This window comes from Leptonychotes weddellii, chromosome 1 (assembly GCF_054177405.1).
Source record: "Leptonychotes weddellii isolate Sample4059 chromosome 1, ASM5417740v2, whole genome shotgun sequence".
NCBI lineage: Eukaryota > Metazoa > Chordata > Mammalia > Carnivora > Phocidae > Leptonychotes > Leptonychotes weddellii.
The window spans coordinates 121,808,255-121,831,551 of NC_138369.1; the positions used below are offsets into that span (position 1 = coordinate 121,808,255).

Genomic DNA, 23,297 nt, shown 5'->3' on the forward strand with positions numbered 1-23,297 from the left:
CTACAATTTGTCCCACCTAACACAAAGACCTAATAAACCCGTGAAAAAGCACTTTCATGATATGCTGAGGTGAGGGATGATTATTTTAGGTACCAGGAGGCCAGAAATACAAAGAAACAAACTCTACAGCCTTGAGTGCCTTCCAGGCACTAGCTGCTGAACATTACAACCTCTTGACAAAGTAAATGGTGGTTTTCATGGTTGCTTGTATTTCGTATTTACAAATGTCAGAGGGAAAAAAATCCGACTCAAACCTTCCAAGAACAGGCTTGCCTCTATTCAAACCAGTTCACCCAGTTCACAGATTTTTTTTTTCCTTTTTTTTTTTTTTTTTTTGAAGCTGTAAGCTCACAGCAAGCTTTCTGGGCTTCAGGGACAAGGCTGGGAAGTAAATGCTAAACTGCAGGGATTCCTCTGAGTACAGGACAGAGGAAGCTGCCCTGAAGCAAATGATTGTCACTGCTACTCAGGGCTGTCAATCAGAACCTTCCAGGAACTGACTCGGGGACCAAGAGAAGTTGGCAAGCTCTTCACAGGGTGGTCCGCGTTGTCCAGGGACACGTAGCCTGGTTCACGGCTCAGTGGGATGAAAGGGGTCAGGGCCCTGCCTGGCGGCGGGAACACGACTGGGAGCCTAAGCATCCGGGTCCCGCGCTTGGATCTGTGTTGTGTATGACCCTGGGCAAGTCATTTCTCTTCCCAGGGCTTCGGTTTTCTCCTGTGTGAAGTGGGCGGGTTGGGAAGTTGGCCTTTGCCAGCTCTGCCATCCAGTAGGTTCATGAATGTTGCTGGGAATCCAGGGAGAGGCTCAGGAGCGAGATCTCCGAAGGGAATTCCATGCCAGGGTGTCTTCAGCTGAGGCTCAGCGCCCTAAATTGGCGCTTCCATAGTAGACACGTCCCCCCATTTCTTCAGCAGCCCCTCCACTCAGCCGCTTCCTCCTTCTACGTCTGCTTCCTCTTCCTTCAGCGCAGGCAAAGCCTCCACACCTCCCTCTTTCCCTTTCTCCTTTGCAAGCTCCCTGCATCCCCGCGTCTCCTCCTCTTCCTCCCAGGAAGTAACATGCCCTCCGCGCGCCCACCTTCTGGCCTAGCCGCAGCCCCAGCGGGCGCCCCCTCCCCCGCCAGGCAAGCGCTGCGCGGCGGCCCCGCGGGCACACGCTCTCCCATACCTTACATGGACAAATGCGTGCAGGCAAAGTCAGGAATTCAGGCCCCTGACGTCAGCCTCCAGCTCTCAGGGCACCGCACGGGAGCCCGAGGGGAGGGGGTGGGGACGGTGGGGAGGAAGGAGGGGGAAAGGCACCAACCAGCAGCCGCTCCAGCCCTGCCGAAGTTTCACTTTTTGTCTGTGGGTCCGCTCCCAGGCCCCGCGCGAGCTTTCCCGGGATAAGTAGCGATAGCGAGCAGGGGAGAGCCGGGCGCTGCAAGGTAAGGGCTGGCTGCACGGCCCGGGGCGCGGGGCGCGGGGCGCGGTACGGGGCGCGGGGCCGGGCCTGTCCGGGGCCGGGGACAATGGGAGGGGGAGTGCCCGGGCACCTCCTCCTTCGCCTCTGCCTCCGCCTCCAGCCGCCGCCGCCGCCGCCGCCGCCGCCGCCGCCGCTGCCCCGGCTGCCTCCTCCCCGAGGTATTGTTGCAAATCCTCCTTCCTTCCCCCCACCCTCCGCTCGCGGGCGCCTCGGGAACCCCCGGCCCTCCCCTGGCGCGAGCGCCTCCGGGGAGGCAGGAGCGCGGGGCGCAGGGCGCAGAGTGCGCGCCCAGCCCGGGCCCCAGGGCCCGAGGTGCGGAAGTGCCGGCCGCGGCGCAATCACGGGGTGCACGCATGGGGGAGGGGGACCCCGAGGTTTCGGGAAGCGCCGACCTGGGGCTGGGCGGGGTTGGCGCCCTTCCCTGAGCGCCCCCTGCCCGGGCTTTTCAGGGCGTCCAGGGGGCGGGGCCACACCCAGCCGACGGGAGCTTTCGCGGAATCCCAGTTGTCACAGTGGAAAGGGCCTAGGAACCCGGTAATTCGAGTCCCCCCATTTTACAGTCGGCTCAGTTGAGGCCCAGAGAGAAGGAGGGCCTCCCCGAGTCACTCTGTAGAGGCCGAGCCATAACTGACATAGAAGGTTCCCAACTCCTGGTTCTTTTTCTCCAAGCATTTCTTCAGCACCCACTTTGTGCTGAGTGTGCGGGGTCAGAGAGGCTGGTGGGGCCCAGTCCCTGCCCTCAGGGAGCACGCAGGCAACCAAGGTGCCCAAGCTGACCTGAGTGCAGAGTGCGGGGGGTGAGGGGGGTGGGAAAGCCATGGATAAAGTTTTCAGGCGCTTAAGGAAAGGAGTTTGATTTCTCCCTTTGGAGGGGCCGCGCTTGATCAAGGCTTTGAAGGATAGGGGGTTTCCTGAAGCCAGCCAGCGACAGGAAGGCCATTTGCGCGGGGGTGGGGGTGGGGAATGCAGACCAGAGAAGACTAAATAAAATGTGGAGAGTGGAGATGAAACTGTAAATGTGACTGTGTTGGGGGCATAGGGTTGGATGGAGGGGGTACATGAGATGAGATAAAGAGTGGAGTTGTGCCTGAGTACTCGACAGAGCGACGCCTTTGGGACTAGGGAGTGCTCCGGGAACTGAAAGGGCTCTCTGGCTTCCTTTCCCCTCCCAGGGATTCACTGCCTTCCTGCCCTCAACACAAAATGCAAAAATGTAGGGTCATCCCTGAGCTGCTTTCCTAGTACCAGACTCAGTTAACTTTGTTTCCATTACCCTTTTCTAAATTGTTTGCCTCCTAATGAAACTCATTTTCACTAAGGTGTTAGTGACTTAATGGCTTACCTTTCCCAGCACTTGTGCATTTTAAGAAAGTCTCTAGATAGAAGGAGGGAAAGCAGCTAACTGCCCCCCACCCCCAATTCCTTACTCTCCCTCACTCTTACAGGTAGGAAAACAAACATAGAGGCCCAGAGGAGGTGGGTGCTAGTTCTGGAGACTACAGTGAGTAATGGTGGATGGTGGGGGGTCCAGAACTCGAAATAGGGTTCTCTCCACCCCACAACCAGCCTTCCTTCCTTCCAGGTTCCTGCCAGCACCAGGGGTCAGTTAAAAGGAAGAGTGTGTATCTTGAATTTAATCTTTGCAAGGCAGTCCCCCATCCACAACATCCAGGCTTTTATAGTCTAGAATGTAGACTCTAGATGGGAGATGAGTAGTTGGGGTTAGCTGTCTGGTTGAGGGTACAGGCCTGGGCCCTTTGGGTCAGGCATTCTCTCCCAGGCTTCTGCTCCTTGTAAGCAGTGGGTGGGCCTAGAGTTGGCTTTGGGGATGGTTGGAGGGAGGAGAAGCTGAGGTGCTGAGCTGGTTACTACGGCTGGGACTGAGGTAGGACTCTTTTTGTGGTGACATGTTCTGGTGGAGAAGTCACTGTTCTGGGAAGGTAGACAGTTCCAGACAGTGGTTGGTGGAGAGGAGGCTTCATTATGAAGGGAGTTGGGGTATGACTTGAAGTCCTCTTTTGAGGGTTTTGATCAGGCTGGGACATGATTGAGAGGGGGAGGAACTGGCATTGGGAGGCCTCCTGCTGCCCAATTCTAGTGAGAGAGGCAATAATTTGGCCTAAGAGTATTCTCAGTGGGTGTTCATTCATTTACTTGGCATATATTACCAAGTACCTATTATGGACCATTGGCAAATATGAAAAATTTGTAGCAAATTTGTAGCAAATTTGTAGCAAAATTTACTGAGACAAATAAATTTTATTTCATTAATTCTAAAACACACTTCACATTTTAATATGACTGAAATTGGGTTCTCTTATAATCACAGATGTGTCATGGCTGAGCAGTTTTTCATTCTAAGTTGATAATGGTACATCTTAACAGTTGATGGTTAGATTTGATAAAATTTGTTCATTATACCCTTTATGAATGTGCAGGGCTCTGCACTTGATTAAACAGTTTCCCATCAGATATTCCATTTGGATATCAAACAATCCCCCCGAGAACTGGGCCTGGTAAACACTGTCATCAGCATGTGAACCTTTGCCCAAGGTCACAGGGCTAATTAGAGATGTGCTCAAAACTACAGCCCAGAACTTTGATCTTGGTGTTAATATGTGACTTTACTTCACTGTGAACTTGGCACCGGTTAATTGGGAACAGGGAAGAGTCTGGTTGGATTTGATTTCAGAACTATGGCTTAAGATGCTGGGATAATGATGGGTTTTTGGTCAAGACAGATGATGCCTGGTGACCCGGTAAAAGCAGGGGATGGAACACGCAGCTAATTTGTACACAGAAGGGAGAAGAGCAGTGCGTGAGGTGCACAAGTTCTGCAACTGGCTGGCCCCAGGAGTACAAAGATGAGGGAACACAGCCCCTGTCCTCCTTGAGAGCACAAGTGTGTGTGTGTGTGTGTGTGTGTGTGTGTGTGTGTGTGCTGTTATAAGGGTATGTTTTGGCTGCTCTGCATTGAGGAGGGTCGACTTCAGGGAAGCAACCACAGAGGGAGTGGTGTCTGAAGAGAATCTTTAGGGCTGAGTAGGACTTGCCCATGTGGAAGAAGGACAGGTAAGATACGGATTTTGGATGTGTTAGGCATATGCAGCCATAGGGAAGGTTTATGCATGAGGCTGTGTTTGGAATGAGCAGCGTGAAGGGGGCTGTGGGAAATGGAGATTTAAAAATTTAATTTGCTAAGTAGATTTAAATTTATCTTGTAGGCTAAAGGGCCATTACATGCATCTCTAGAGATCGACTTGAGAGTGCACCAGGGCGGGGGTTCTGGAAGTGGGGGGTTCTGGAAGTGTCCCTGGGATTAGGTATTTGGATGGTAATGCAGGAAGCACAGTAACACATTTAGTAACTGTTTGAATGAACCTGAGACTTTGACCCTGGTCAGTAATTAGGAGTCCTAGTGCAGTGTGTGCATTGGTGGGACTTTTCCTGGAGTGTGGCGTTGGAAGGCTGTGCCTTGCTGGAAGAAACCCTGGTGAGGAAGGAGGAGGTAAAGCTGTGTTGCAGGTGGGAAGCTGCTATCTGGGTGGAAATCTGTGGGCTCGGAGGTGTGTATGAGCTAGAGGTGAGGCAAGGGAGAAGGTTCGAAGCAGAAGTGTGGTATGGGAGTCTGGTCCACAGTTCCTGGATGTGTGGTGCGAATGGCTGGTACATTCCTTTGTGGGTCACAGAAATGAGACAGAACACTGACGTACTCATGAGGACTTCACCTCTCCTCACTGTCTGTGAATAGGGTGGGCGGGTGTCAGGAGGCTTAATGGGATTCATGCCTGGTGGCAGGTGAACCACAGAATGGAAGCTAGAAAATGTTTGTCTTTTTATCATTCTTTCTTAATAACAGTAATAATAATATAGTAATAATTTTGACAGTTTTCTGAGTGCTTCCCAGGTGCTTATGTAATTCTCATACTGATGGATTAAAGGAGGTTTTATGATTTTCGGTCTTATTTTGCAGGTGAGAAAATGAGTTTTTTGTTAAGTAAGGTCACACACCTGCTAGTGACATGGCTAAGTTTTCAGCCTTTGCCTGATCTATAGCTTCGTCACTGTTCTGTGTGTCCACAGAATGGAAATGCAAATCAGTGGTGTTTTCCAGTGCTCTTCCTTGGAATTTAATTCAGTTCACATGCACCGGGCCCGGTGGGATCACAGTTGAAGGTTTAAGTGCTCGAACAGGCTTCTTACTTCCACATGCTGCTGCCCAGCCCCTTCTCTCTCAAGATACTGCCATTCCCTCTACCCATTGGGTGTCTTCTCTCCCAAACCTAGCCAGACAGAACAGAGCCTCTCCAGCAAACCATCAGCCCCTCCCCCCACATCGTTCCCTCCTCTGTAGTGATAAGGCTTTGATGTATCCCTATAGAGAGGCAGTTGGGGCAATAAAATCACTCAAGAAGGGAAGTGAGGGAGGGTCTTGATCCCCGTCCTTGCCCTTGACCTGTGGCTCCTTCCACAATGCTGGATGTCCTCTAGACTTGAGCTGAAGGGCTCCTGTTGGATCCTGCCTGCTCTTCCGGTCACGCACACTCCTTCCTGCAAGACGGCTTTCCAGCTCAGGACTCTGAGGGATCAACTCCAGTTCTTCCTGTGGCCTACCTGCCTCAGGTGGATCATTTGCATTTCACTGACTCAGAGATAAAGGCATTTTCAGGTGAGGAGACAGACGCTAGGACTGGCAGTCAGCAAAGTAAACAGGACCTTGCCTATCTCACCTTTGAATTCCTCTGGTCTCTGGTGCTCTGAAGATGTTCCGTACTATTTGTTCAATGAATGAACAGCACTCACTGACACAATACAGGCACCAGTCACCACTTGACTTTATATGTTTGCTGATCTTTGTCCCCGCTGAACTTCAAAATAAGCTTCCCGAGGATTGAAAAAATGCCTGCTTTGTGAATGGCCATATCCCCAGGCCCAGAAGAGTGCCTGTCACATGGTAGGTGCTTTGGAAGCATTGGTTTGATGAAGAAAGGGATTGATGTATTTCACTGCAACCACACAATAGCAATGATGGGGGAGAGGGACTTTGACTAACCCAGAAGCTTGGGCCCGTGGAGTCCCAGGACTGGATGGAGGACCAGCTAGGCCAGGTGGCATTGGCATTGGGCAGTCTCGTTGTCAGGGTGAAGACTAGGGCCCGGCAGTGTAGAGAGGAGTCTCTTCAGCACGCCATCCGAAGGCTGAGTGCATTTGCAGCTGTTCTTTCGCTTTTCCTTCCACAGCCAGGTGGTCCTGTTGCCCTTGAACCTTATGTTTTTTTCGATCCGTGCCTTTGTCTGTACTGTTCTCCCTGCCTGGAGTTCCAGGCTGGCCAGTCTCTGCCTGTTGTAAACCTATGTCCCTTTAAACTCAAGGCCCAAACCCACCTTGTGCCGTGAAGCCATTCCCAGGCCCCTTGCCCCTTTGTCCCTCACGTATATGTGTGCTCACATACACCTCAGTCTCTTGCGTTCAGTGCAGCTCAGGGGTACTGCGAGAGTAACATGTGCTGGACAGAAATGCTGAATGCTCGCTGACAAAGACAACCGAGCTTGGGCTCTGTGGCTCTTTATTCCAGTATAGGAGAGAGACTAAAATAGAGCATGGTAAAGGCCCTACGAGAGCGATGCACACAGGGCTGATGGGGGCACTAAGAAAGGAGTGACCCACCACCTGGAAGAACAGGAGAATGCTCATGGAGAAGAAGACGTTGGGTTTTGAAGAATGAGTAGGAGTGCATACGGTGGACAGGGATGGAAGAGTTTTCCAGATAGAGGGACCTTGATATCTTTGTATCGTCCTGAAGCCTTAAAGTGTATGGTGAATGGAAGTGTGTGTGTGGAGCTCGAAGGGTGAAAGATGGGGCTGGCTTGGGAGGGTTAGGTGGGAAAGGGCTGCCAGGAAGAATAAGGATGATGTCAGTTGTGGAGGGCGGGAGGGCTTTTGTTACTTTTTGAGCAAAGAAGGGTTTTGGTGGATCCGTGTTTCAGAGAGCAGAGTGGTAGCAGATCAAGCGCAGAGGCAGGGAGCCCCTTTAGGAGGCTGCTGATCAGTTCCGGTGGGTGATAGTGGGCCTGCACCAGTCTGGCAGAGAAGAGAGGGGAAAAACGGATGTCTGGAGCTGTTTGCTGTTAGAAGCATATCAGGCAGCTAAGTTCCTACTCTTGTCCTTCTAAATATTTGCCAGCTTATCAGCCTTGGCTGGAAAAAACTCTTACGTGACCAAAGCGTATAGGAAGTCGAAGAAGTTTCATCGAGCAGCCAATTCCTGCCTTAGAAATGTGGGCTGGGCCTTGGTGCTAGGGCAACCGGATTCTTCTTTGTACAGGTGAGGAAACTGAGGCCCTGGGAAAGGGACACACTGCTCTGTCACATCCTTGTCAGCTGAGCTGGAGTTGGGCCACAGCCCGTACTCCCAGGCTAGATCTCTTTCAAAGGTGTTTTTGTTTTTTTTTTTTATTTTTATTGTATTTCAAAGGTGTTTTTGCTTCTGTTTCTGCTGAGCCAGGCCTGACACATTCCTTCTCTGCCCTACTTCCCCTGCCCCGCCCCCCCATGGCTTTGCTTTGGAGAATATGGGAGGGAATATAACTTGGAGATCACTGTTACTGGGCTTGAACCTTGTACTTTGCACTTTGAGACAAAGTGATCAAGATGGTTCAGTTTGAGTGTGTGTGTGGTTGGGGATTGATTTCTTTTTACTGCCATTTATGCCCTTCCCTTTTTTTTTTTTTTTGCAAGAACCAAGGTTCTGACTGCATGATAACTTCACCGCTTCTTGAAGCCCCCAGCCCCACCCCTACCCGTCCCCTTTCAATTTTACTTACTTTTGCTTGCGTAAAGGTTTTGAGGCTGCCAGTATTAGGTCCATTACAGGGTAGATCCTTTTGTTTGTTTCCTTCCCTGTTAAACCTACCCATCACAACCCATCTCACAGAACCCATTAGTATTGCATTGCCTTTGTAGCACTTTTTATGTGGCGGAGATGCATTTTACAATCGTTTTTATTACTGAGCTCCCAATTGCAATCCAAGAGATGGGTTAGCAGGATTAGTCATATCTGCAGAGTGTGGGCAAGAGCTCAGGGGTGAAGAACCTTCCCATGGGGTGCTCCGCTTTAACTGGCAGAATGAGAGTCAGGCTCCCATCTCCAAAGCTCTAGTCCTGCTCCTTAACTTCTGCAGGTAAGCATGAGAAATTGACATTGACGGGCACGTTCTTAGCAGGCCCTATACACAGGCAAGAAACCATTAGTATTATTTCACTCTGTGCTAATTCGTATTTGCTGCCTGTGTCTGTGATTTTGGAAGGCAACTGAGAATCAGGTTGGAGACCTCCAACCCTGAGGGTCTGGGCTCTCATTTTGGCAGTACCATCACTAAACGTTTTTGGTATATGAAAAGCTAAGACCTCTGTTTGAGCCACCCACTAGTGCCGTGGTCTTAAGCAAGTTCTGGAACATGCCTGAGCTTCAGTTACCTTCAAATAGAGATCTATCACAATGCATTTGTGAGGACCAGAGGAATTTCCCTAACAGTGCTTTATAAACTATAATGCAGCGCGCAGTGGGGCAGTTTCTGGGCCCGAGCATGGGGTCTGGCACACGGTGATGATCCCTTGCCTACTGGTGGAGATGGTGGGGTGTAGACCCAGACACTGCTCCAAGTTTGAATCGTAGCTGTACCACTTACTGGAGAGTGCTCCCTGGGGTGGTCGCAGGCGGGACTTGCTCTACTGACTTCCACATTTTCAGACTTCTTATCGAGGGCCTCAGTGTGGAGAACAGCGCGCCCTGCAGAGGGGGCTGAGTGCTGAAGACAGCCACAGCGCTTCCAGGCTGTGCAATGGCCCCTCTTCTCTTGCAGCCGTCCCACTCTCTCATGGGATTTGTTCGTCTGGTGTCTGGGCCTCTCAGCCCTGCTGGGCTGGCTTCTGTTGCAGTAATTGCTTGTGTCATGGCCTCACTTCAAAGCCCCCTGTGGTTAAAATGGAAAGCTGGTATGGAGGGGTGGCTCCAGTCCTCCCTCCGAAGCTTGTGTGGGAACCTTTCGAGGCGCAGGTCAGCGAGAGGATCAGGACAGGGTGGGGTGATTTCACTGACCTTCAAGGAGTGTATTTTGGCCTTGTTCCACCCCCAGTATGGGCACTTTTCCTGCCATAGCCATTGTTAGCATTTCTTCGTCACTCAGGCCATTAACCAGCAGATCAGCTGCCATGTCCAAGGGCTTTGGGAAGTAGAGGGCCCGACCCCTTTAGAAGATGGCTGTGGGCGTATGTAGTGTGAATTTTTTGGCATCTTTAGAAGACCACTTGGTGGATGTTAAGGGCTTCCTGACTTTAATGTGAGCCTCAGTTTTCTTGTCTGTAAAGGTGGCTGTAGCAACCCTATTTGGCCAACAGGTAGAGGGACCCCACTCTCTGGTCTGCTCAGCACAGCCCTGGTTTATGTCCATGTCCCAGTGCAGGCCTGATAGCGACCCCTTTCACTCCCAAAGGCGTTCTGATTTGGAGGATAGATGGTATGGTTGTCCCACTTGTAGGTGAGTTTCGAGGGAGGTCGTGCAAAAAGCGAGCATAAGGCTAGGCCTGTCATCATGACTCAACAAACACCCACTATTTTTGGTAGAGGAGATGCTACACGCTCAAGAAACGTTGGTTCAGTGAACTACTTTTGTCAGGTAAAGTTTGAGGATGTTGGAAGAGGTTGTCAAGATTGTAGGCACATAGGGTTGGTCAGGGTTGATGAAAACATGTTCATGCCTGTCAGAATGTAAGAAGGTGCCACCACAAGAGGGGTGCAGTAGGGGACAGACGGGGTGTGCCCGTGCACTGGAATGGGTATGGGAGTTCGTTGGAAGGGCTGGTTCTCAGGTTAGACGTTGAAGGACAGGAAGGCTCAGTCCAGGACGCAATGGGGCAGCTAAAATTGCTCTGGCTACTAAATCTAAAGAAATAAAATTGATTCTCTGTCTGTGTGTCTACTCGAGCTAGGTTTTTGAGTCGTTTCTTTTTCCATTCATTGGCTCATCTTGATAATGATCTCAAGGATCACTGTGGAAGCCCAGTGTGGTACTAAATTCTGTGCCAAGAAGTCACCAGAGTAACCTGCCTTTATTCTTCATAATGAGTTTCCACTGAAGATGGCTCTTGTTCAGTTCCCAGGAAGAAAAACAAAACTTAGTTGGCACCTGGAACTTTTGTCTTGTTTGGTATGAAAACGAATCATTTATAAGAAGTGCAGCAGGCAGTTGCCACCAACAGGGCGGGGTGTGGGTGCACTGACTCGTGGGAAAGGCAGACGAAAGGGAACTGGAGGGTAAGCAGCACCTTTTCTTAGAATGAGGTGAAAGGTAGGTCAGCTTTCCAGATGTCTGGTCATTTCCAACCTGGAAACCTCTCTTCCTGGCCACGGCCTCGCAGCTTCACTTGGGGAATCCTAGGGTTCCAGTAATGACAGTGGGGCAGGACCCTAAAGGTACATTTGTCCATTGATCTGATGCCCCTGTACTCATTCATTCCACACCATGTGCCGGACGTACCTGTGAATGAATGAGTGTAATTCTGGTCTGAGTTTTGGGGATGGAAAATGCATGCAAGAACTATCTGGTGGCTCTGATTGGATGGTGACTAACTCTAGGGACCTGGGGGAAACTTCACCAATGAAGAGACTGTCATTTAATTGGGCTTTGAAGGATGAGTGGGAATTTGGTGGGCAGGAAGAGCAGAGGGTGGTTAAGTAAGGGAAATCACATGGCAGAAACACAGAGGTGAGAGAGTATACAGTGCCTTGGAAAATTGGAGTCACTGGAAATGGACTGCATAGTACAGAGGCCAGGGCAATGAGGGTGAAAAGACGGGGTGAGGCTGAGCTGGAGAAAGGTCTCGATTGCTAAGGAGTTGAGGCTGCACTATGAAAGGAGAATCAAGTCAGGGACTCTGTGTTTTAGGAACATCTTTGGTTATGGTGTGCTGGATGAGGAGGGAGGGTACCAGAGATGGCAACATGTACTGTAATAGCCCAGGCAAAAGCCAAAGGGAAGCTGAGTTTGGATCAAGGCCGTGGACATGGGGGAGGTTTCACAGGTTGAATGATGTCACCCAATCTTCTCGTTTAAACAAGAAGAAACCCAGACCCTGAGCAGGTGAAATGTGCGAAGTCCACAGCCCTGGTTCCATCCTTGCTCAGGGTCTGTAGAAAGGTGACAGAGTGCATGGCTGTTGAGATAGCTGTTTGTCGAGCAGAAGATCTCTATCCCTTTTTATCTTTTAAGCATTCCATGAAATCTCTTAATTCTGAATGGAATTGGTGCTTTCTAGAGTTATCGAATCTCTAATCACTGGAGATATTCAAGCAGTGGTTGATTGGAATGTTAGTGAAAACTCAGGTATTGATTGGAGATTTGATGTAGAATGTTTTTGAGGTTGGCCAAACCTGACTTCTTTTTTATTAAACCTTCTCCCTCTTTTCCCTACTCCCCCTTCCCTTTTCCCTACCCCCCCCTTCCTTACTCCGAATAGATGCTTGTAACCATCTTACCTGGGGGACCTCTGTCCATTTGGCTTCTCAGGATCCTCTTAGCTAAATTGGATCAATGGCAGAGAAAGTTGAAAATCGATGATGAGGCACTACGAATGGTGGGCTACAGTTCACGCAGAGTATCGACCATTTTGATGCTGGTAGGTTGATACCCACCAAGGAGATCTTTAGGGCCTAGACTGGCCTGCATGGTCCTGATCAAGATGGAATATGGTTATAACTTTCTGCCAGTCTCCATTTTTATAGTGCTTTACAGTGAATCATGTGTTTTCCTATGAAGTACAGGCAAATCCTCATAACAGTGCTGTGAGTAGTTATTTACTAAGTTTTACTGATTAGGAATGTGAACAGAGAAAGATTAAATGACTTTCCAGGGGCCCAGGCTAGTTGGCTGTTGAACCAGGACTTCAACTGGAGTTTTCTGTCAGCACCATTTCAGATTCTTCCTGTTCAAGCCTGTGCAGATCCCTGAGATAAGCTCTAACTTCTGTTTATATTCATATCCATCGTGGATCCTGATGTGTGGCAAGAATTTAATAAGTGTTTGTTGAATGAACATATGAACGAGTGAATTATGTAAACAAAATAATAAATGAGAACTTGAGTTTTAAGAATGTTTAGTAATGAAAAAACCAAATTGAACTCATGTAAACATCAATCAGTCTGTTATCAAAAGACAAAAAGAACTCATTTAGAATACATTTACTCAACTCCTTAAAAAAAAAATACCAAAATACCTCCTACCAAAACTCTTTCACCTGAAACCTGTCTCTTCCCTCTTACGAGACCATAACCCTAATCTTAACCCCCCCAAATTGTGTGTCCCCTTTTTTATATGTGTACAATATTTCCACTTAATATTATTATAAAGAAGTCTTACTTTTTTTTTTTTTTTACCTGGGCTTTATATTTATCCTTTTTTTTTTTTTTTTAAGATTTTATGTATTTATTTGACAGAGAGAGCCCGCACAAGTAGGCAGAGAAGTAGGCAGAGGGAGAGGGAGAAGCAGGCTCCCCGCTGAGCAGGGAGCCTGATGCGGGGCTTGATCGCAGGACCCTGAGATCATGACCTGAGCCGAAGGCAGACGGCGAACCGACTGAGCCACCCAGGCGCCCCTATATTTATCTTTCACATAACTAAAGAGTTGTTGAAATTAACAAATCCTGCTTTAAATGTTACCTCTGTGGACAGTAGGATAGTTTTCAGTTTTAAAAACATTAAATGCAATTCGATATATTAAAAAGTGCAGTGTAAACATCAGTGGACAAATAGCTCTCACTTCCTTCTAAATTATTTCCTAAAGACAATTCTTTCTTTGTCACTTCCACTTATCCCTGACAGCGGTTGCCATTTTGTCCTTTGCATTATGTGTTTTTATGAATATATTTCTTATCTCCTCTGGGATGTAGTAGCAAATGCCTGGATGGTTGGAGAGGCAGCTTTGGGTTCACATCATGGCTCTGCCACTTGTTAGTCATGATAACCTTGTACTGGTTACTTAGTCTCCTCTGTAAAAGCAGATAACAGTGCCTTCCATGTAATGTGGTTGTGCAAGGAATTCTGTGGTCAATGTAGTAAAGCAGCAAAGCCTGCCAAGTGGTACCTGCTGAAAAGTGTTATCTCTGTCCACTTTCTGTCAGCCCACCAGATGGTAAGATGACCAAGATCATTTCCCTGTAGCGCATGACCCATAGCAGGGAGACCTTTAACAAATGTTTATTGGCTTCCTTTCAACTTTCGAAGGAAGATGATTGGCACAAAATACTAAGTATCTGTCATACTTTTCATCCCAGTTGCCACACAGCCTCTAGCAGAGTCCTTAGCGGTGTGGGACTCTTCTTGTTTCTATCCTCACCAGGATTTAATTTTATAACTTGCATTTGTCTTTGCTAAGTTCATATGTAAGAAATAGGTATTTTGTTATTGTTTTAATTTGCATTCCTTTAATTACTGAAAAAATTTCCCATGTAGTGGTTTAGAGTGTGTTTTTCCCTTATGTGAATTGTCAAATAGCAGTATTTAAGTGGGCTGGAGAAGCTTGGTATGAAGGGACTAGAAGTGTTTAGCGTTGTTTTTATTATTTATTTTATTTATTTATTTATTTATTTTTTAAGATTTTATTTATATATTTGACAGAGAGAGAGAACACAAGTAGGCAGAGCAGCAGACAGAGGGAGAGGGAGAAGCAGACTCCCCACTGAGCAGGGAGCCCAACTTGGAGCTCGATTCCCGGACCCTGGGATCATGACCTGAGCCAAAGGCAGACACTTAACCAGCTGAGCCACCCAGGCGTCCAATGTTTAGCGTTTTGTGTTGCCTGCTCTTTATTCATTCATTCGGTCAGTGTTTATTGAGCACCTACCCTACGCCAGGCACTATTCCAGGGACTACACATACTACAAAGAAAAACATAGTGAATAAAGTCCGTAATCTGCAATCCAACCTCCTCATTTAACATGTGCGGTAGCTGGGGCCTCTGGAAGAGTGAGGCTAATTACCCAGCACCATACAGTGTGCTCAGTATTGGAGCCAACCATTTATTTTTACTGTGATTTCATACGTTTTAGATCAGTCGCCTTTTAAGCCATGGAAACATCCTGGAAATTTCAGAATTGTGACACCTACACAACAGCCCCAAACTGTAGCTATGTTGAGAAAGCAGAGACCTGGTTTTTGGTTTAGAAAATATGATCACTTCAATCTTATATATGTAAACTCCTTCCTAGACTTCTCTGCCTCTTACATTTACATTCATTCTTAAATGAATAAACTTATTATTAAAGGCGCCTGGGTGGCTCAGTCGGTTAAGCATCTGACTCTTGATTTCGGCTCAGGTCATGATCTTAGGGTCCTAAGATCGAGCCCAGTGTCAGGCTCCATGCTCAGCCCGGAGTCCGTTTGGGATTCTTTCCCTCTGCTGCCCCCGGCTCTCTTTCTCTCTCTCTCTCTCTCTCAGATAAATAGACAATCTTTAAAGCAGGGCTAGAAAACAAAATAACCCCAATCCAGGCAGTTTGGAACAAGTGTGAACCTTTTTGGACATGTTTTTGGTAAATGGAAATAACAGATGACATATTTCTCTATCAAATAAAATGGTCAATTTAGATTTAATAAGGCAGTTATCTTCAGGTAATAAAAATTCAACTAACTTGCCATAACTATCTTGTTTAAAGTCAATTAAGAGCCTCATATTCCTTACTTGCTGGGTAAAATTTAATACAACTTCAGTTAAGCATTTATTGCTTATTTAATTCAAAATTAAGTTAATCACCACAGTTGGTAACAACCACTGAGTATTTAATTAACATTCAGCAAACTATCTTATTAAGTCTAAATTAGATACAGACAGGTCTTGTTTATCCCCATCAGTCTGCAAACACCATTTCCCTACCTCCCACCCCAAAGGGCCTTGAGTTTTCCCATGGCTTTCCTCTTCTGATTTGCCAGCCTCATTTTCTTCTGGTTGGCACCAACTTGGTCAAAGGAGAAGGGAAAGAGAAGTAGGAGTCCATTGTGTTATGGGGACTTCTGGCTTAGGGCAGAGCTGAGGAGCTTCTGTTCCATCTATTCTGTTCTGTTCCATTCTTCAGGAATTACTGAGCACCTTCTTCGTGCAAGGCATTCTTGTAGATACTTAGGAAGATCTAGAGGAAGTTATGTTGACATATTTGGCTTTATTTTCTCATCTTAAAAATGAGATGATTGGGTTTAGTGCATTCATTTCGCACATATTTATTGACCTACAGCTTAAAAAGCTCTTTGCTGTGTGTCAATGATTTGGAAAAGGTCCTTGCTTTTCAAGAAGACACACAGTCTAGTAGGAGAGGTGTAGTAGAATAAATATTGGACAAGATGTTGAAGTGCCTTAGAATAATGTGATTCTGTGAGGTACTGTTTCCCGAAGTCTTAGTACTGTTCTATGAGAAAAAGGTCCTCTAGCCAAGTAAGTTTGGTAAAGTCCAAGTTAAACAAAATTAAATGGGTACCTTTGCCATGGGACTCTCTGAGCCTTTAGCAACCTAATGCACACCGTGATGTTTGTTTCTCAAAGTTGCTTGATCAGAGAGTCCCTGAATCACCACCCTCTTCCTCCTTTTTTTTTTTTTTTAAAATCCCCCTAGGACATTTCTTAGGCTTAGTGTTCCAGTGTGCTTTGGGAAGAGCTACTGTGAGCCATGGGGCCTGTCTGTAGCGTCTGAGCCTGGGAGGGGTACTCAGGCATGCACCTTCAACTCTGACACAGGGTTGGAAGTTCTGCTGCGTAGGAAAAGCACGCTGACACAGTGGTGGATTTCAGATGTAGAGACGTGTGGCCAGGGTTGAGGGTGTGAAATCAGAGCAGGAGGGCTGGGCTCGTGAAGGAGGGACAGTTGTGTAAGTAGCGGGGGCCTGGGGGATTGTCACGAGTTACTAGGAACAGGGCAACGGTGAAATTTGGACGTGACTGGTTTGGTTGAGACGCCCTTAACCCGTGGACACAGCTTAGACAATATCCGTTATAGCCTAAATCTGGAGAGGTAAGAGGCTGCAGGGTTTTTGGTGCAGAACTCCGCTTTAGGCCTTGTTCCAATTGAGTGACTGCCCATCTGCAGAAGCCATCACTTCTGTAAGGTGTTCTGACACCTTGTCTGGGGCAGAGCCTCTGTCTGTGAATCACAGTCTCTCCCAGGAGTGAGTCAGGGCTCCTTCATGGCTAACTTCATTCCAGCAGGTCTCATGTCCATGTACCCCATCACATGCCCTTTCTCCTCCTTCCCTTCCCCTCCAGCTTCCCTTATTCTGATGAATCTTCTTCTTACCCTTTTGTTTCATCATTTTCATCTAAGACCAGCTACCTTTTTATATTCTTCCTGAAAAGTCATCTGATTCATTTAAAATGATGCCACCAGTTTTCTCATCGGCAGTCGCAACCAGCAGTTGGAACACGCTAGATAAAGTGGAGGACAATCTACGAATCTGGTCCACAGTGTCATGGAGATCTGACCCCAGGCTGTGTTCTTTCAGTATGCACCTGTTATCCATTTCTGTATGGAAAGGAGCACAGGCAAGGAATGGGGAGAACTGGGTTCTATTTCTTTTCTTCCTCTTCTTTTTAAAAAAGATTTTCTTTCTTTATTTTAGAGAGAGAATGGGGCAATGCACTCCTGGGTTTTCAGCATGGATTCCAGGGAATCTAGGAAAGCTGGTTACCTGGGGAGCTGAAGCTTGTTTTGCCCACCTTGTAAAGGCAGCTTGAAGGGCGCCTGGGGGGCTCAGTCACTTAAGTATCTGAATTCGGCTTAGGTCATGATCTCCGGGTCCTGGAATCGAGGCTCTGAGTTGGGCTTCCTGCTCAGTGGGGAGTCTGCTTCTCCCTCTTGCTCTGCCCCCTGCCTCGTTTGTGCACGCACTTTCTCTCTCTCTCTCAAATAACTAAATAAAATCTTTTGTAAAAAAGAAGAGAAGGCAGCTTGCATGTTTCATTTCACCATCCACCTGGACAGACACTTCAGCGAAAAAATGTCCTTAGGCAGCCCGGTAAGTGGCAGACCCGTGGGCTGGTGGTACGGATCATCTAGAACGATGTGGCTGAGATCACAGGACACAGCAGAAGTCCAGAGAAGTTGTTCACATGTAGAGAGGCCATTGATAATGGCCATGAGGTTGGGTTCCACTCCTGAAAAGATTTTCAAAAGGTAGGAATTTACCTTGAGAGTTCTTTAGCTTCCTCTTTGTATTAAACATGAAACTCACCTTTTGGTCTTTGTGATTAGTCCTTTGGATTTCCCCAGTTATTATAGCCTTCTTGAAAAATTCAGAAGCATTTGGAAAGCTTTGATCTGCATAGTGCTTGAGAGCATGGGCCCTGGAGCTAGACTGTGTCCTATCTCTACCGTTAATACCCCGACTTGTTCCTTCATCTGTCTAGGCCTCTGTGGCCTCATCTATAAAATGGGAATAACAAAATTATCTGTCTCCTTGTTGTGAGGATTAAATGAGTTAATACATATCAAACCCTTAGAACAGAACCTGACACATGCTAAGTACCCGTTAAATATTAGCCACTGTTTCTATGTGTTATCCTTACAGTCAGAAAATTGTGATTTGGAGAAGGTATTAGAGATGCGTGGATTTTTTTGGGGGGGGGTCACTTTTTTTTTAAGATTTTATTTTTAAGTTATTTCTACACTCAACATGGGGCTTGAACTCATGACCTTGAGATCAAGAGTAGCACACTCTTCTGACTGAGCCAGCTAGGCCCCCCACCCCCGTCATCTTTTTAAATAAACTGTTTATTTTGGAATAGTTTGGTTTTTTTTTAAAGATTTTATTTATTTATTTGACAGAGAGAGACAGTGAGAGAGGGAACACAAGCAGGCAGAGTGGGAGAGGGAGAAGCAGGCTCCCCGCTGAGCAGGGAGCCCTATGTGGGACTCGATCCCAGGACCCTGGGATCATGACCTGAGCTGAAGGCAGACGCTTAACGACTGAGCCACCCAGGCGCCCGAATTTGGAATAGTCTTAAGTTTACAGAAAAGTTGTAAAGATTGTACAGAGAATTTCCATCCACCCGTCATCCAGTTTTTCTTATTTTTGGTGTCTTGCATCACCATGGGCCATTTGTTCAAACTAAGAAACTGACATGGGTACATTGCTATTAACTAAACTCCAAACTCTGGATTTCGGCAGTTTTCCCATTAACATCCTATCCTCTTCTCCAGGATGCAGTCCACGGTAACACATTGCCTTTGGTTGTCGCATCTCCCTCACCTAGAGTGGCTTTAAAGCTTACATCTTTTAATAGCGAGGGAAGGATTCTTGACAGACCAGCCTGTTGGAACCTCTAACGTTGAACAAAGAAACTGGAGCAGCTGTGGATGACATGGGGCCAAGTGGGACCCACCTTCATTGCCCTTTTCTGCTTCTTTGATTTGAAGGAGCTCTGATGAAGCAGGGCTTAAATATCCCCACAGTACAGCCTTGTTTTTGGGGGAGGAGACTGAGGCCCCTAAATGGAGAGTGGCAATGCTGGGCAGAGCTGGGAGCCTGGAGAAGGTCAAGAAAGGATCATGGCAAGGCCCTGATCCTGTCCCTGTCGTTGAATGGATGAGTGAGCAATAGTCAGGGACTCCTTTTCTGTAAAGTGGGTTCAGTGGTCAGTGAAACCTCACAGTACTCAATGCTCACAAAGTATCACAATTTTACCTTGTGAAAATTAAGTGAGCCAGGGTGCTAACTTAGAGTGTAGCCTGAAACACAGTAGGTTCTCAATAAATATTTGGAAAAAGAAGCCTTGAAAATTAGGAAACTTTATCCTTAGGACGTATTTCCAGAGGACTGGGACAAATCGCGGCAAAACAAAGAACAGTCATTCATAAAGAAATCTGTGACACTCAGGAATGAAACCAGTGTTTGAGTTTCTGATAAGCAGGATATACTGTCTGTTTTTATTCTTGGAGGCTTTTATCATACAATACTACATTATGTTGCAGTCTGACTTTCACACAAATTGGATCCCAAAACTTCTTACAGGAATTAAAAATACAAACTCGTGGGCAGTATGTGTTTTATAAATTACAGAAAACAGTAGTGTAAAGACATGGCATAGTAAGTATAGTCAAGCCTGCAGCAGGCACTGATACCCAGGAGGAAGACATGGTGGAGGCAGCCGCGAAGGCACGGGAGCTGGGAAGCCGGATGAGGAGAGCAGGTGCAGTGTGGTGCTCAGTGCCAGGAGAGATGGAGGGAGGCCATCTTCAGCGGGGAGGCTGGAGGAAGAAGCTGGGGCAGTGGAGGCAGTGAGAGAATCCTGGAGATGTAAGCCCACTGTATATCCCTAAAACATTTTTTTTTTTAATTTTAAGGACTTTATTTTTTTAAGAATGGTTTTAGGTTCACAGCAAAATTGAGAGGGAGATACAGAGATTTCTCATATCCCTCCTTCCCCATACACACGCATAGTCTCCCCCATTATCCACACTCCCCACCAGAGTGGTGTATGTGTTGCAGTTGAGGAACCTAAACTGACACCTCATTATCACCCAAAGTCCGTACTTTATGTTAGGGTTCACTCTTGGTGTGGTACATTCTATGGGTCTGGACAAATGCGTGATGACATGTATCTACCACTGTATCTCATACAGAGTATTTTGCTGCCCTTAAAACCCTGTCATCTGCCTGTTCTTCCCTACCTCCAACCCCAACACCCGGCAACCACTGACCTTTGTCTCCATATATATCCATTTAGGGTGTTGTTGAATGGGACCACCTGACTTTTGGAACCTAATCTCTGTTACTTTCACTCACTCTTGCCTTTGTCACAGCATTTCCTCAGTCTGGATTGCTGTTCCCTGCCATCATCACCTGTTTGAACTTATCTTCAAGGTCTAGCACCTCCTCCATGAAGCAGGCCTTGCTTTCCACCTTTTGCCCCTAAGCAGGAAATAATCACTTCCTCCCAACATTCATTCCTGTCTGGAATCTGGCAGACGTATGGCAAACACTTGTTGAATGGATGGACAGGTGCACAGATGCACAGATGGACAGATGGACAGGTTTGACATTGCCCATAGTATGCTCAAACTTAGTTCCTTTAGAATAGGATTTTAACTTGCTCATCTCTACACCCCCCAGGGCCAGCACTGAGAAGGTGCCCTTCCATCCATCCATCCTTCCATGCACCCACCCATCCCCCCAGCCCCCCATCCATCCACATACCCATCAACCTACCCACCCACCCACCCACCCATCCATCCACCCCCTCCCATCCATCCATCCATCCATCCATTCTACAGTAGACTTTCAGGCACTATTTCAGGGTTGTAGCCATGAATGGTCCATTTGTTGATAGTCTACATAGAGAAAGTGGTATTCTTTGGGATATGTTTTTATACCTGTAAGGTTTGTCTATAATTTTTCTTTTTCTTTTGACATGTAAGGACTAAGGAAGAAATGGTTTGTTTCATCTGCACATGTCATCGGTGTTCAAAGCAAATGCTCTCTCATTCCTTCAGCCAGCTTTGTACTAAAGAGAGAGCTCACCGGGTTTGGAAAGGCCCTGTCTCTCAGAGTATGTGGCAGTTTCTTACTGACTTGCCTTAGGTATAAATGCCCTTTCCAGTGTTTTGAAAGACGGTGCCAGGATGCCACAGTGCTCCTGGTTGGGCTTCCTTGCTAATGTTTTTACTTTTATTTTTTAATATAGTGACAGAATGCATACCGCTGAGGTGGTAAATGGGAAAAAGAAGTGCAGTGGAGTAAACTGTCTGTTTCTGGGGGCCTTCTGTATTAATCACAGGAGGAAGCATCAGTCATGGCCAGATGAGAGAGCCAGCTGACTTCCGTTCATGCCAGGTGGAAATCGGAGTGGCAGAATCGGGAGGAGTTTGATGGCGCCGAATTGGGGAAGCTAAAGGTTCTCTGCGCAGCAGTGCTGGAAGGATCAGAGAGACCATGTAGTGTGGCACTTCAAAGCTAAAGGAGACCAGAGGCACCCTGGAGGGTGTGCTCCGCGCCCCCATGCCCGCGTATTCGGACAGCCTCCTGGGCTGTGCCGAGGCTGATGGGAACCACTGTAGTCCAAACCACTGGTTTGTGTTTTAGAGATGGGGAAGTGAGACCTGGAGATGAGTAGAAAAGACTTGCCCAGAGTCACCCTGCTTATAGGAGGAAAGCTAGAGTCAGAACCAGGAATCCTGACTTGCAGAATGTTCCATCCTGTCACCAGAGATAGTCCGGGACTGGGCTATTTTTAGTTCTCCTGCAGAGTGACAGCTCTGTTTCACCAGCGTTGCCAGATCTGGTCACAGACTTCTTTTTCAGGCCTTCCCACTCAGCTCTCTCCAGCTCTGTGTTCTTGCTCAGTGAAACCCCATCTTGACCACTGCTGTGCACTAGGAATCGCATGGGAACTGCAAGTGGTGTAGTCCTGGGGTGGTCGGAAGGCAGGGGCATCAGCTACTCGAACCTTGACTAGGTCACGTATTCATTTTCTAATCTGAACAACGAGGACGGTACCACCTCCTGGGGCTGCAGGGAAAGTGCTGAGCACATACCTGGCCCTCAGTGTCCACTCTGAATGTTAGTGTGGGTTGCATTCATTATTACTGAAGAGGATAACCGTGGGCCCGAGCTCTCCTAGTAGGGGGCTTCCAGAGTCTTGTAGAGGGAAGCTGGGATTTCGTGGAACAAACACATGGCTTCAAGTTTGGAGGACTGGCTTTCAAGTCCCGGCTTTGTCACTTATTAGCTGTGCAGTCTCGGGCAAGTCATTGGATCTCTCTGAGCTGTGATTTGAAGCAAGTAGACTTAGTTTATATAATAGGGCAGCATGAGGAGCAAGAGGAAGGATGCAAATTGGGAAGATGTGGAAATCTGTGTACGAGGTATAGGTTTGGGTGGGTGCGGACCCGAAGAGGGGGCCAGTAGAAGGTGCTGGGTGGCCTGAGCTCCTGTTGGAAGGAGCAGTGGGCCTGGGGGTGGTCCAGTGATGGTTGACCAGGCCTGCCTGCCTCGAGAGGGGCTTGTCCACAGTCCAGGAGAGATGTCATCACTCCCGTGTCAGGGTCAGTGGAGAGCCTCCAGGATGGGAGGTTGGGGGGTGGGGCAGAAGGATGAAGTGAGGTGGGCACTGGTGTTGGAGTGTGACTGGGGAATCTAGCTAGGGTGATGGCATTTGCTTTGGATTGGGGCCTTGAGGCACACTCAGGGTATAAGCCAGCTGAGTGATAGGACTCAGGATTGACCTTGACACCTTGGTTGCTGGGTTTAGTGAGCAGCAAAAAGATTAGATTAGAAAGGTACTGCACATGATTGCTGTATCTTTCATGATTGGTTCAGTCTGGGAGAGGCCTGGCTACAAGTTGGGGTGGTCCTGGGGAAGATAAAGATAAGATCTCCCACAAGCCTCAGTTTTCTCACCTGTAAAATGGGGATGATGCTGATGTTATCTATTCTGTCTGGATTAAGGACTAAAATACAGTTGACTCTTTTTTTTTTTTTTTAAAGATTTTATTTATTTATTTGAGAGAGAGAATGGAAGAAAGAGCACGAGAGGGGGGAGGGTCAGAGGGAGAAGCAGACTCCCTGCTGAGCAGGGAGCCCGATGCGGGACTTGATCCTGGGACTCCAGGATCATGACCTGAGCCGAAGGCAGTCGCTTAACCAACTGAGCCACCCAGGCGCCCCTAAAATACAGTTGACTCTTGATAACACAGGTTTGAATTTCAGGTCCACTTTTTTGAGGATTTTTTTTTTTTTTTAAAGATTTTATTTATTCATTTGACAGAGAGAGAGATAGTGAGAGCAGGAACACA

General features: G+C 47.6%; 1 protein-coding gene across 4 annotated transcripts in view; it reads left to right on the plus strand.

Annotated features, from left to right (window-relative positions):
- The first annotated feature begins 1,269 nt into the window (after positions 1 to 1,269).
- The window catches only part of LPP (LIM domain containing preferred translocation partner in lipoma), a 620,294-nt gene continuing 598,266 nt past the window's right edge, over positions 1,270 to 23,297 (plus strand). For 3 of the 4 annotated variants that reach the window (XM_081831395.1, XM_081831379.1, XM_081831402.1), the window contains exon 1: positions 1,270 to 1,430. The gene's annotated coding sequence lies outside the window, so the exon portion shown is untranslated. Of the gene's footprint in view, positions 1,431 to 1,502; positions 1,627 to 23,297 lie in introns of those variants that run through there. The other variant, XM_081831390.1, reaches the window with a different exon arrangement.